A 15,901-nucleotide genomic window follows, 5' to 3' on the forward strand; every position below is an offset into this window, starting at 1 on the left:
AATGGAAGTATCCGTCAGAGAGGTTGTCCTTTGCAACTTTATATTGTGAACAGTTTTTGAAGATGTTTGCGAAGTACTTGCATGCAAAAGAGTTCTATTCTGAAACCAATTGGGGGTAGTTTACGAACTCCAGTGTTCGGCCAGTAATCAACACCCTCAACTCTCTCTTAACAACTCTAACATCACTATCTCAACTCATACTGTTGTTAATTCATTTATCGTCCCTTAGCAACCCCTTGTCTTTTTTATCTTAGCCCCAGTAGGCACATGCTCAGCAACAGCTTATTTATAATTCGCATCTCAGCAACCGCTTGTTTCTAATTTACACCTCAGCAACCGCTTGTTTATAATTTACACCTCAGCAACCGCTTGTATACAATCCGCACAACACCCCCTAGGCCCCTCATCCATGATGTTACATTCGGCCATACCTGACAATCCACTTTTGCCCTCAGATGTTCTCATCATGAGTAATTTCACCCTTATTATCACTAATTTCACCCTCATCACTAATCTCAACTGCGTTCACCATTTGATGTGATCAGCCGCCGTGGTGGTTGTTCGTGGCCCTTCGTGTTTACCCTCTCGTTGTACCACGTAGCGGTCATTCCGCAAGACTTTCATCGTGCGGTATGGCCCAAGGAACTTCGACTGCGACTTCGGTCCAAGATCATCTTGCATCCTCTCGATCGCCACTAAATCTCCTGTCTTGTAAGTTGTTGCCTCTTTACGCCTCTTGTTAAACGTTCGTCTGTTTTTAGCTTGAATTTCCTCGATTCTTTGCCTCTACGTGTAGCTGATCTCGCTCCTCCTAGAACATCACGGTCCACTCTTTCCACTTGACCGTTTGCTCTCGAAATTTCAATTGTAGTCCAGACGTGATGTATACCTTCTTCATTGCAATATTCCTCAAAGGCAACGGCTGTGAATGCCGTCCCGCGATCAGAGATAATTCTTCTAGGATTTCAGAAACTCACAGACTGCTTCCTCAAATGGCTAGTAACCTCCGCAAAACTTGTTGACTTTGTGGAATACAACCAAACGAACTTTATAAAGGCATCAATCACTGCGATGATATACCGGTAACTTTTCTTCGTAGAGGGCCATGGTCCAAGATGATCGACCTGATAAGTGTCAAATGGCAATTCCCCCTTATCAATGGTGTTCAGCAACCCCTCTCGTTTTCCATGTTTTTTCTTTGCAAGGTTACAATCGATGCAACTCAGCACTACTTTCTCCGCCTTCTCGCGCATTCCCTCAAACCAATAGTCCCTTTTTAGTAACGCTTCCGTTTTAATTATGCCAAAGTGTCCGCGTCCGTGAGCTCATCGAATCATTTGAATCTGCATTGACTTTCGCACGATCAGCAACGGTATATCCTTTATCTCTTCGTACAAAACCTCGTTCTTTAAAACGTATCCGTCAGCCTCACGCTGTTCGATATTGTCCCGGATCTACCGCAGATTGTCTTCCTTCCTTAGCCGTGCAACAAGCCGTCCTTTCTTGTTCGTGCTCGTCTAGCAGCATGACCATGGGCAACGGATTTCGACTTAACGCGTTCCATTCTCCTCCCTGGTCTATGCTATACCTTGGAATTGAATTCCTCTAAAAGAATCGCTCACCTCGCAACAGGCACGCATAAATCTTTTTTCCGCATCGTCAATACGAACGTCTGACGGTCTGTAACAATCTTAAACGGAATACCGAGCAGGTAAACGCGAAATTTCTTTAACGCTTTCGCGATAGCCAAAACTTCGAGTTCATAGCTGGTGTACTTCTCCTCTGCTGGCAATGTTTTTCCGCTTGAATAATATACGGGGTGAAAAGCATTGTCCTCGCTGTCGCGCTGTAAAAAAATCGCACCATATCAAACGCTACACACTTCCGTATGCATCTGAGTCTCCGCTCCCGCGCAATACAATTTCAGCACTGGTTTGTCGCTTAACGCTATTTTTAGCCTTTTAAACGCTTCTAGCTCACACAACTCGAATTTAAACTGGAACATTCTTTTTCAGTAAATCTGACAACGGTCTCGCAATAATAGACAAACTTTCTAAAATATCCCGTTAGGCCAAGGAAACTTAGAACATCTCTAGCGGATCGTGGCTTTCGAAAATTCGCGGCAGCCTTGGTCTCGTACTGCGATGGCTGAATGTTACCGCCCTCAATAATGTGATCCAGATATTGTACTGTCTGTTCTCTGTCTGTAAGAATTGACACTTACTCCTCTTCACGGATAATCCGTGTTCGCTAGCGACACGAACTGCGAACATTTCAAAGACTGCGTCACCCTAGCGAACGACGACGGCTTCGAATATCTATCTAATTGGACATATTTGATTTCTATCGATAAACGGAATCTGATTCACATCACCAATCATATACACTTCCGATGTGGACGTTAAAGCATTCAAAAACCCAATCGTCCCGGCGTGAATACTTCTCATTCACACCATTTACCAACACCGACGCAACCATTCTGTTGACGCAAACGTCACGAGTTCATATTTTTTCTGACACCGCCGGGTACCTCTTGTCAACTTGTCACGTATCCCCTTCGACTCTTCCTTCGTCATAGTTAGAATTATATCATCGGCTCTGGGGTAAAGGCACAACAAACTGATATATTAAATGCGTTGTCTTTCCGCACCCAAACGGTCCGTTAACCCAAACAATATTAGGCAACGGAACAGTGGATACGTCAATATTTCTAATGTTATCTGAAATTCGCCGATTCAGCATAACTTCCGTTCTACGTGAAACCAAAATGTATCTAAATTCAGTATCAAAACTTTAGTTCTTTTCATCAAATTTAACATAACCATCCTTCACATAACGAAACATATACCTCCTCAGATCATCCTCCATAACTAACCACTTCTTGATAACATTATCATACAAATTAAAAGATTGCTCTCCCAACTGACAAACAACGCCAGAACTGATTTTCAAAGAATTCTCACCAATGGAAGATATATAATAATCATATTCCTTCGCATTAAACGAATCCGCCAATAAAGTGGAATATCTAAATTCTATCATCGCGATTATAAAATTCGTATGAAAATCCTGACCAATTAAGTACTCTGATGAACGCGCCATCCCCAAATCCACATTCGCCACCTTTGGGAAAACAAGCGGCAGAGGTTCCTCTACTATCGCAGTCCTCGAAGGTACTAAGGTCATCAACGGATATAAATGAACTCCACGAGCACCAAACAGATGAAAATGTTTAGTTGCCCGTTTAAGTATTCCCGTCAAACAAGGATATTAATATCATCCCCTGTCTCCAAAGCAACCGTTCTCAATGTTGAACCAACGCGTGCCACTTGATTGCATTCTCCCATATCTTTTTTATCATCTACAGTTTCACCTTCATCGTCACTTTCTTCTTCTGACGATGTATCGTTGTTCTCCATAGCCGCCAGTAACCGCACGCGTTGTGCGGCTTTATCGCAGTCGTTTCTAGTCCCAACCTAGCGAAACGCGCTCTCAACTATTTCGTTTTCAGCTTCTCAAGATTTTCCTTTTCATCTTGATTTCGTTCAGGTTTCTGTGCGTTTCCTAAGTCTTGTTGGTCAGTTGACTCTTCACCGCCCGTCGATTCCTTAGGATTCTATTGCCCAGCCCTACATGCTCATTCCAGCCTGTTAATCAACACTGACCTTCCACCAGATATAGGTAAATTCATCTGTGCAAGCTTACTTCTTAATTCTTCCAGCGTCAACTCCTTGTCTCTTGGCAATTGCTCATCTTCAACGCTTGCGATTATAGAAAATGATTCAACTCGACTTCAACACAATTTCACAATTACTACATGAATAATTCTATTAAACGTCTCGTTTTCTGTCTTGTTCAATCACGTGGATGAGCCCCCACTTGTAATATCGTAAATAATTATGATTAGTTTATTTATGATAAATGGATCAAACAGATGTTAATTAAACAGAAAACAATGGTTATTAAACATCAACTAATTGCAACAAAGGTATAATAATTAAAATAACTAGATAATTAATTAACAATTCTCGTCAACGCAATTTCAACTCTCTTTTAACAGCGCTAACAATACTATCACGAAAACGCAATCCGCACTCTCTGACTTCTAAACTCATATTGCTGTTAATTCGTTTATCATCTCCTAGCAACCCCTTGTCTTTTGTCTAGCCCCATGGTGTTGAGCACATGCTCAACAACCGCTTGTTTACAATCCGCGCAACAACGCCCAGGCCCTTCGTTCATGATACTACAATATTGTATTACTTGTTTTTGGTTCGCCAGTCTGTTAGTGTGATCCTTGTAACCATCTCAATTTTTCGCGACCTACTCCGATTGAAGCCGATGCAAGCTGACAGAGAGCACCAACACGAAGCTGAAATTAGTGGTCATGAAGAATAGGACCACCATCTTTACCGAAATGTGTCGCGCCGGATCAGCAAGGTGACATGTGCCCGAAGGATCGACCTGCTGTCTTCCAACTGCAGGCGAAAGTCAGCTCCACCGAGATCTTCCATGGCGTGGTCCTGCGCGCACCCATACTCTTGTGGAGGATGGTTGTGTGGTTTTGTTTTAAATGAGATAATTCGAAGTTAAAACCGTCAAGTGCGTTTTAAAATGATTAATAAATAAATAAATACAGATAATGTCGCTAAGACGCTCACACTAACAGATTCGCTAAAGACAGTGTATAATCGCTAATAACTCGTTAGTAATTAAAACTCTTACAGTCGCGTTCGTTTATTTATACTGGTCGGGGGAGAATCCGAAAATTTGAATTCGAGTTTGCTTGAGGGATGCACGTAGCGGCGACATTGTTTTGCCCGGAGTTTATTTATTATTACATTACGGGTATCATAACGTTATTGATACTCTGAGGCAAAACAACATGATTTGAATTGTCCTCTAGCTCATGTACCGCTACACTCTCTTCGTGCTCTGCGTTCTGTGACCATTATCTTTGTTTTTCTTTTTGCGCGAGGAGGGGAAAATGTATTACGCATACCCAGTGATCCGCTTCACCGGGTTATATGGGCGTCGGCAGAAAGCAGCGCTATTCCCCTCCTTTTCCCAAACCTTCGTAGAGCGGAGAGTCTCGCCGGCACCATTAAATAAGCATTAATCCGGCGAGACCCCAGTCGATGTATCAGCTCCCTCTATAACTATGCTTACACATTCTCATTGCTCCTTGTAATCCTATTTCCTCATCCTATCATCCTTGGTCAGAATTACCCCCTATTCTTTTCATCAAATTTAACGACCGTCGGTATTTTACCCGGTCTACTCTCCCTATTATTCATCCTTATGACAGAGCACGCCAAAGAACCTATGAATTATTAGGTACATTAACTCTGTTGTACTTCACGCACAGGGGGCATCTCGGCTCATTATTACATTCATAGCTTTTATGATACGGCAAACCACATCCGCGGCAGTTCCCGCTGCCTGGCTCCACAGCTGTGCATCTCGCAGCTACATGCTGTAATGGCACCTAAAACATCTGATAATATACGGAAGAATCCTACCACTACCGATGGTCCAGCCGGTTTTGATCCTAATTGGGCCATCACCCCGCGGGACGTTATTAGTAGGTACCGTGACAATTGCGGACTGCGTCTGCTACGGCGCCCTCCTTAAGGTTTTATAGGTTAAGGTTATCCACCATCTTGGAATCCTGTATGTCAAGATCCCCACAGATGTCACCGACCAGGTCCTCCCTAGTGGAAAGAGGGTCGATGTTTTTGACCTCAATCGTGGTTCTGTTTAGAGGAATCTGGAATACTCTCCACTTCCTGTCCACTTCCCGTCCACTTCCTGTACTGTCCAAATCGCAGGTTTCAATCTCTCAGCCATCTCACTAGCCGCCCGCTAATCTCGATCAGGACGTGGCCACCTCTGGTCTTGCGCACTCCCGCCACCTCCTGAATCATCTCCTTTACACGCACAATCTTCTTGTATATCTGGAGCCATCTGGCGTCACCTTAACCATGACTGCCTCCCTCCTCCTCGTCTGCTGTCTCATCTGGAGATGCTTCTCATTATTTCCAGTGATATCGCCCATTGTATTATATCTATATGGACGGTTAAATTAAGGATGGATGAATCCGAATAGTTCTGGTCTGGTTCTTCCTTCCTAAAAATTAAAATTATAAGTCGACAGGTGTTTGTAGGATTACAGTAATGGAGTAATGTTTATGTATTGATCAGGTATTGATTGGTGGTCTTATTAATTGTATATGTGGACGAAAAACATAAGGATATAGTATGATGATTTTTATATGGTATGACTCGAAGTTGATAGCATTGCTAGTTCTAATTATTAATAGAGAACTTTGGCTATGTATTGATGGATCGAGCTAAATCCCAATAGGATCAATGGTTAGAACTTGGTATTTTATATGGAGTGTAGAGATTTTAATAATAGCAAGTGGGTCCGTTGACGAGAGTGCCTTGTTTATATTTCTTTTATTCATTTCCATCTTTGAGCTCATAGGGTAGATTAAATGTTTTAATGGATAATCCTGATATATTGCTATAGTAGTAATAAATAATATTAATAAATCGCTCAATCAATGAATAGTAAAGCGATTTCTGTTATTATCTGATTAGTAACCTAGTACTAATAAGTAATATCAATAAGTAAATTTGAAGTAATTAGTCCATATGAGATATTCGGAAATATTATTGTAGTAACTAAATGGGTCTTTAGAGGAAGGATAAATAATGATGTTTTGGTTTAACAAATAATGTTCAAAACAACGAACTGATTACAATATTTTCGTACGTCTTATTATCATACTCGGCTCTCAACTTCCCGATTCACACTCTCAGTCTCCTCCACTCACACTCTCCGGCTTTTGCATTCGCTCTCCCTGACTTCGCAACTAACACTCTACGATTTCCCAACTTACTAATACCCCCCGGGCTAGCATTCCTTTGTCTTTTCTTAGCCCCACCACGCCTGTGTTCTGCGAAGGCCCGTGGCCAGGGTCACGTAGGCCTTTTCGACGAAACTATTTACTTGAAGGACTGACAGCACCTTGATGGACCCAAAGACGCCTCGGCTCTTGCGACATTGTTTATGGTTCGACCGATATCTTAGGCCTTTTGTCTTCGATACTACATTATGGATGCCGTCATATAGTTATTGTGCCCTTTCCAGTGAGTAACATAGAATAGAGAATAAAGATAAGAGGTAAAGAATTAGCTCAACCAAAATGGAGGTACGAGTAACATTCACATGGTACTGGAAGAAGAAATTGCATAACATAAATTATAGTATCATCTTAGGAGAACAATAGAAGGTAGAGTGTAGAAGGAATTATAATTAACAACACACGTAGAAGCGTATTAACTCATAGAATTGAATACTAGGATATCATCGAGTTATGTAAGATAAATAAAAAATGGATTGAAATGGATATGGAAGGACGGAGCAGATATAAGGTTTTGAGGAATGAACGGCTGTCCAGTTAACTTTGTTATTATATGTAGGTTGGGGTTAATATTCAAACTGATTCACACGGATTGATTATCACACATTTTATTTGTATTTCTTGTATAATTACGTCTGATCACACCGGATGCGCCTAAGCAACTAACACGTGGTCGACTTCTAAGACAAAAGAGCGTCGTTAGAAGTCTTACCAACTTAGCTTATAGTAACTAGCGGTCATACCAACTTAACGTTTCTCAACAAACTTCATGTAGGAGTGGACTTTTGTAAATGGAAATGAAATAATGATACTATGACGACGTGGGCTAGTTAACGGAAATCGAAAATGGAATGCTGAATTATGTGAAACTTGAGCTTTGAATATGGACAAAATTATAATTAATATTAACAAAATGGGTAAGTCTAATAGAGTTAAAAAAATTTACGGCGCAATGGTCTCGGAGCCCCAAGCCCCGTCGGTGTTATGAGTGATACCTCCCCAGGCTCGTGTCACATAAAAAGCTCTCGTGATTATATAAAAAATACTTTATTTCTCAAGAGTCCAAGACCCTTGAGTATCAATCACAATGTTCAAATATCGACTTACAATTCAGATTGATTTGGTCGTCAATATTCGCAGTTCATATACTAAGTGAGAACAACGGAAATGATGGTGGGGATATTATTCTTGGAAGCTCCTTATCAGGGAGGCGATGTGGTCAACTGTTTGGAGGATATCTAGACGTGGTCGCCTAAAGTGACGTCAGAGTAGAAGATTTTGGGGTTACATAGAGGTGGTCGCCTAATGTGACGTCAGAGTAGAAGATATTAGGGTTACACTCGTACCGATCGTTATCATGCAACAGGGAGAGGAATGACGGGGGATGGTCGGACCCAGGGACTCTACCGATCGGTAAAAGGGACGAGGGATCAATTTATGGAAAAAGTGGCACGAATACCGATGACTCCCATCTTAGAGGGGGACGCGTCAGAAAATATTAGGATAAGGGCGTGTAAAAGTATAGGAGGGATTCGGAGATGCAAATAATTTCCTTTTATTTGGCACACAACAGTTACGCATATATCTTATACTCTGAAGACCTCGAAAACCTACTTCACGCACGCTTGTTGTCAACCGACTTTTCCAGATGCTTCTAACGACTGACTATTGTCTTTTGTCCCAACTAAGGCCTGGACGCCTTCTGACGCTTACACACACATTCACATGTACAGTGTAAATGTATCATGTTCCTAACAGGGAGATTGGCCTAGAAAGTGAAAACTAACTGCAGGACATCTCTATAATACCTATTAGTAAGAAAGGTATTATGAGGGAGACGGACCCGTTCAAGCCGGGAAAGGCTTCGAAGACTGAAAAGGAGTCCAATTGGAAGAGAAAGATAGGGACAGAAAAGCGAAATGAAGGTCAATTCTAAAGCAGAATTGACGGACTAAAGTAGTTACCTGACTCCAGACACTATGAAAAATAAAGAAGGGGAAAAAAGGAAATGATGAGAGCAAAACGTATACTAGAAAGAAAATCAGAGACAATAAGATGATCTTGACCTGGTGACCGGCGCCTCCGCACCTGTCCCTCTCACGTGTCCCAGGTCTAAACATCTGTAGCATTGTAGGGTCCTCTTCAGGATGGCTTCGACCCTTGCCATGTACCATCCCGCAACAACTCTTCCCGCTCGGATTAGTTTCCGCGCTAGTGCCGTCGGACACCTTAACCAGACCGATTCAAAGTCATCTCTGAGATCCTCATGTTTCCTACTCGAACTTCAAGTGCGTCGTATACTCCGACCCTAGTCAGGTTGTCCCGAAGCTCCTCTTTTCCAACCGAGATGTCATACCCAGTCACCCTCAACTCCGCCGTTCTTGTTGGAGCCGTGACTTCTACCGTGGGCAGGTCCAGGGGTTGTGTCTGCCATGCTGCAAGCGCAGATGCCATGTCTTTCTCATTATCCCCGGGAACTTCCAGAATGATGTCCTCAGTCATCGCTTTCCTGCTTCTCACTTGTTCAATGCCGACTTCGGCTTCACCCTCCTCCCCCATCAAAGGCGATGATATTTGGGTGGCATTACCCGCAACCACGGTTGCCTTTCTGTGCTGTGTTTCTGGACTATATCGCCAGTCCAATAGGCGTTCTTATAGAGCCCTCATTAGCAAAAGCCCGATCTCATCAAATTTCCTCTCGAGAACGTAGAGACGCTAGTTTACCCCCCCCCCCCTATCATCCTTCTTAGGGTGCCCCAGCTCTAAAGTTCAGGCGTGACAACGTGCTTTCTCCTCACGAACGTACCCACCCTTTCCGGTCTGCTCTTTTCGGAGGACTTCAATCTCCTTCTCCAGTACCTCCACACGCATTTCTACCATCCTGGCTATTCCAGTGCCGTAGGAGGATCCGGTCCTCCATGTCAGCTCCATCGTGTCCGCGGCAGTGATTCTTGCCACCTCCTTTAGGTTCTTGTAGGTGTTCTTCAGGTTCGACGATGTTGTCGACACCTTCATTATCTCCTTTACTCACCGAATTAATGCGGCTCCTATGTCCGCTGTGGAGGATGTTCTCATCTCCAAAACCAGCTCCATAGGTACGTCTGGAGCTGTGGGTGTCAGCTTTCTTTTTCTCCCCCTGGACGTCGCTGATGAGGACAAGACCCTATAGGCCATCGGCTCTTCGACGTCCGAACTTGCATTTCCCTGCGAGATTCCTGCCGTTGTGGTTCCAGTGTCCGATTCGGCGCTTGGCGCCATGTCCGGGTCGATGCCTGAACCCTCTGGTTTGTCCATCCTGTCTGGAATCCGCTTGGATTTCCTGATTACCTTCAATGCAGGCTCCAATCCTTTCTCCATATTCACACTTCTGGTAGAATTATCCTCGTTAGACGCAGAAATCCGTCCGGCGGCCTTCAACACAGAGGAGCCATGCGCGCACGTGTACTCGGGTAGTTTTCGAGGTAGTCCATGCGGCGTCTCTGCTATCACGCGTCGTAAGATGTTTACGCCAGCTCACACCAGCCACGAGACGTAGCCGTGTAGTGGGGCTGCCGAAACGCGTCCTAATATGTCCTCCCTACTGCTTCGTCGACAGAGCTGAATTTTTCATGCTTTCTATCCCATCCAGTCCGTTCCTTACCAGTTTCCTTGCGCACTTTCGACACGCATACTTGAAAAATACTCTGGTTCACTTCTTTTATCCTCGTTCGTTGTTTTCTCTATAATTTTGGTTGCAGAGTATGGAGCGACGTTATCGCGTCGTCTCTGCATGCCGCATCTTCGGAACTCCTCCAGACTTTACTCAGTGCTGGTAGCATATCGATCGGCCGCAATGGTGATGTCATTGCTGGGTCGCTATCCGATTTGGGAATGAGGACCACCCTCGTCTCCTTCCACTTTGCTGGACGAAAACCGGAGGGGCGCAGGCTCAGGCGGGACTCGCCCCCCCCCCGGCCAGACGGTCTGAGATGTTCGGTGGGAAGCTAGACGAGAAGTGTGGGAGGGGTTGCGCTACGGCTTGCTCGGTGAAGATCACGTCTGTACCCACCGAAATAAATATGTTGGTTAATTTAAGTTAAGGAATTGCTTCTGTAGGAGATATTAAATCCGTTTATAATTGTTAATAGGAGTCTAATTAGTTTGGATATTAATGATGGAAGAGATATATTGCACAAAATAGTAATCGATACATGAATTGGTATGGACTAGATGTTGCGTAAGTGGGTATAGTGCATTATAGGTACTATACGCTCTTTTAACACGTTTTCAGTATTGAGTATGTGAGTCAGAATGTTATGGGAATATCCTTACCTATGACAGAAATGGTGAATTTATATTTATAGATTGTAGGGATTTTAATGATAGGAAGTGAGTGGGTGTACATAGTTAAGAGGTTATATGATTAAATGTGTGAAATACGTACAGTGGTGTGGGGTATTCAGTGCAATGACGAACTGACGTGACTGGCCTAATTCAAATGGAACGAGTGGAGATACTTATCGTGGACAAATGTAGCCAATGAACACTAAAACCTTAGAATAATTGTGAATACACGCCTCGATGTATGTGGCTTGTTTTGAATATGCATGACGTGAACTTGGTTCTGGGTTAGCCGCCGTCTTGTTCTGTGGCGTACTGGTAGAACCATGAACTAGGGACTTATGAGAGTGTAGACTTGTAGTGGTGAATTAAACTGCCAGTGAATATATAAGACACAGAGCCAAACTGACTTGTGAATGTTGGGTTGAAAATCAAATTTGTATTAAATAGAATATATTAAGGTTAATAAGTGGGTATTATGCGTTTTTTAGAGTACTAAGTTATTATAGTGATATAAATCGTAAGAACGATAATTTATTGGTGCACACACATAATAAATAATAAAATAATGTAACAAATAATATATAATATATAATACCTGCAGAAATGTTATATTATTAGTTTGTAGGTAACAGTATGATTAATACAACATCGTTTGCACTCACACGAAATCGAATATAATATCCCGTTTCACGTATTCATTACTCTCTACTTCTACGACACAACAACACAAGGATCTGCACTCGACAACGCTAAATTCAACTCTGACTCTCTCAACTCTCGTTACAACGTTTCCCATGCTCACTTTATCCCTTAACATCCCTTGGTAACGCTCACAACACTCCTTGACAACGTTAACGTATCTTGACAACGCTAATAAACAATTTCCCCTCACGTCACGTCCTTCCCTGAAGTCATACTATCCCACAGAAATGAATGAAATGAAAGGGTTCACACAAGCCTTGTCGGGGGCAGTGCAAATGCTAGATGCGCTGGTGATGAAGCTGAACTTCGACAAGGAAAAGAACGAGGGAACTAGGAAAATAGGGAATGTGATTAGGGGTATAGTGTTGTCGTTGAACTAGTGCGTTGGTCAGACAAAAGGAAGGAGGAAGATGAGGCCCGAGCATGGGAAAGTAGAAGGGTCGATTTGAATCGGTATGACATGGGCGAAAGGGTAGCGGCCGACTATTCTAACAGAAAGATGGTGTCCTCCGCCGAAGGGAGCAAGATCGTAACTGCTAAGAGGCCCAGGAAGGGGAACCGATATACGCGGAGATGTGCGGTAGGCTGGCGGAAAACGAAGAGTCTGATAGAGAGAGGAGCGAGGACTCGGAGGCTTGGAGTACTGTTGTCAGAAGAAGGAGGAAAAGGAAGGGGCCCCAGGGGATGCTATCCTCCGTCGTACGTGTCAATGAAGGTGGGGGGAGTAGCTAGCAGAGGGTCAGTGAATGCGCGGAAGAGGAAAGAGGAGATTCTGATTAAAGTGGAGGAAGATCGAGACTGGATAGAAACACACAGACGCTAGACTGAACTCTGTTGATTGACTATTCAAAGCACAAATCGTCCTTCAAATAGACTTTGTTGCAACTACGGGAAGATAGGAGAAACCTAACTTCCACGAACGATGCCCCCCGTCAACAACCTCCCCTCAAGGGCGGTCAGCGTCTCTTTCAAAACGCTGATATGGAGATCGACCAATTAGCAACAGCGCTAATTTCCCTCACATTTGGAACGAAAGCTTTCTTTGATGAATCCGAGGATCTCATGTCCTTAGACACACCCATCATAGTTTTCTTCGACAGCGTTACCGTGAAGGAGCATCACTCTCCCGTACGATCTCGACGACGATTCAAGTAACTCTCAGATACGTAGTGATTGCCCCATGCATTAACATTGAGTAGAACTTAGACGCTAAAGAAGAGTCGAGTTCGTCATCTCGTTGGCCGTGGATTCGTTATTGAGCCTAGGATTATTGTCATTAGCTTCTCGAGTATCTAATTATCGCGATTATTTGTCCAATTCCATCATAATCATATTTGCACTAGTAAATATCTCCTCTATTGCATAATGATCACGTCTGGGGTCAATAGGGATTTGTTTCACGCCCTTAACTCTAACTTTAATCTTAACGCCGAGCCGACATATAAATATTGGCTCACCTTGCCATGGTGTTAATACCAGCTAGATATTTATTAATAGGACTGCAAGGTCTGTCCTTAAAGTAAAGTAAATTAAATGAAATTAAAATCAACTAATTAAATAAATAGTATTGGATGATTTTAACTAATGACTGCACAAGGGCCTATGGTACGTACCGGTTTGATTGGAGGTAACAAGTCGAACGACTAATGCTGACTTTTAGGCTGTTGACGAGTATGTAAGTTTGTAATATGATTCTCCCATTTTATGTAATTCTTTTTATGTATTCTTGTAATGAACTTGATCGGCACGAGCAGAGGCGCCGTTTATCGGGACTGGCATTCTGCACCATGTTGTGAAAAAGACCTGCTCCTCGGAGTTCGATTCTGAGATCGCTGGGCTTGCGCTAGACGAAAGTGCCGTTTACGATATCAGGTAGTTGGCGCCATATTGGGGTGATGGCTTCCTCCATAGTGGCCTGCTGAGATATATTCAACTCCCAGTAAGTTCCGCCGTTAAACTTTTTGAATCTGATGTTGTAAAGATAGGATAAAACCTTTTAAATAATGTACGATATGCTGGTGCTGGTATGGGCTGTAACATACAAAACTAAGAGTTTTTATTTATGCACATGCTAGTTGTTTAGCGTTACTTTGGTCACTGTACTGACTAATGTTATGTAATTCACGGTAACTTCGGACGCCACTCTGCTTAATGATTTTGGCTTTAAAACCAGAATGGTGGGTGATGATGGTGGTGTATTGAACGGGATAGATTGCTGATACGTACGATGGTTCAAAAATGTGCAACAGCACTGGCCTCTTCTGGTTTCGGCACGATCGAACAATGCTTAAAGGACGTCGGTACCTCGGTGGTGCGTTGAGGTTTTGGATCTTGTAAGTGGAGGATAGCACTCACTTGGCACGGTAGGTCTTCTTATCGCGAAAGCCAACGATATCGACGTGAAGAGATACGTACAGGTGTGTTAGGCGATCGCTATCTTGATATGGGGGCCCTATGACTCAGGGCAAGGTTATATAATCATCATTAGTCTGGTGCTGGTGTACGAATTGGTGATGCTACCTGTACGTACAAATTACGATATGTAGCCTTAGACGAGTATAGGGAACGTCTCGTGCCATCTGGGGACTATTGCTAGTCACGACAGTTAGGTATTCGAGCACCGAGTGACACCTATGAAGCTAGGCTCGTACTACGGTGTATTGAGAGCCATATGATAAGCTGCATTGTTAAGAGTATTATTCTCTTCACTTTTTGTTATTCGTCCCTGTTAGTTTCAAATTGGAATAGTGAGTCCATTCCAAGTACAAGGGTTAATAGCATGGAATAAGTTGGAGTAGGAGTAATTTATTAAGCTAAAGTTCCCGTAAAAATGACGGTTTTCCAAGTTTGGTTCTCGAGACGCCATATTGTTGTACGAGTCGGCATGTCTCCGAACGCGGTGCTCGACGTCCACTAAGAACCTCGAGTAGAGGTCGCTGCATTACGGACCGCCTATTTGTTGACAGAAATAGAGGCTGCTCTAAATGAGTTCCACCGTTGTTGAGCTGTTACTTTGAAGATGTTTTTTGGGGATTTTCGGAGTTTTCTCGCGGTTCAAATCTATTTTAAATAATGCCTTACAGTGGCAGCTATCTACTAGTCAAGTCGTGTTTTAGTAAAAAACTTGGAAGCGCAGGAAATTACTTTGAATTCTGAGTCTGTTGGCCTGATATAGTTGGTTGCCCGAAAGTTCCATTGTGATATGTTATTTATAAGGAGGGCAAACGTTGTTTTCTCTTAAACTTTTTGGTTGATTGGAAACTTTGTCAAGGAACAAGATATAATTTAATAATGGATATACAAATGTAGCTAAATTGGCTATATGTGGCAGTAGAATATGTTTTGAAATCTTATGTACTACGAACGATGCTCTGTTCTTACCGCCGAGTTACTGAACTTGTCTAGGAGATTGTCGCCTTCTTATTTTGTGGAGTGAGAGGAGTCGGTTCACTGTTGAGCTATGTTGCTGCGGTATAAGCGTGAAGTTTTCCCCTATATGTGTAGAGTTTCAACGCTGGGTGATCTTCGACGCACTGATTTCGTGACTTTGCTTTGTATTGTAGTATTTAGCCGTTTCTCCAGGGACCGGGTTAAGGTTGTGGCTCGTATTTAGCCATCAGATATATCGCGATGAAATAAAGAAATACAGGGTCTAGGACAATTATCCAGTTTATTATTCGATGGAATTTGACTGCAAGTAATTTTTGAGTCACTTGTTTCACGAACGAATCGTATTTATTTGTTTCGCTCATCGTTAATATTCCAAAATTTTCTTTTGCTATCGCCTTTTTAACACTAACAATAAGCCTTGAAAGCGATCTTGATGTGAACAAGATGACTAAAATTTTTACACAACACGTAACAAGTATGATTTGTGTTATTCTCGCTTTCTACGGTACAGGAATCTGGGTCAATACGTTCATCTGGATCGTAATTTATCATTG

At 42.9% G+C, this 15,901-nt stretch overlaps 1 long non-coding RNA gene across 1 annotated transcript; it reads right to left on the reverse strand.

Moving 5' to 3' along the window:
* Positions 1 to 12,909: 12,909 nt before the first annotated feature.
* LOC126926679 (uncharacterized) lies at positions 12,910 to 14,573 on the reverse strand. The gene is made up of 3 exons (XR_007714766.1): positions 14,184 to 14,573; positions 13,571 to 13,988; positions 12,910 to 13,470 (listed from the first exon to the last, which is right to left on the reverse strand). It is a non-coding gene; the product is annotated as an uncharacterized LOC126926679 (long non-coding RNA).
* Between the last annotated feature and the right edge of the window lie 1,328 nt (positions 14,574 to 15,901).

Source organism: Bombus affinis, chromosome 18 (genome assembly GCF_024516045.1).
Source record: "Bombus affinis isolate iyBomAffi1 chromosome 18, iyBomAffi1.2, whole genome shotgun sequence".
In the NCBI taxonomy this organism is placed as follows: Eukaryota; Metazoa; Arthropoda; class Insecta; order Hymenoptera; family Apidae; genus Bombus; species Bombus affinis.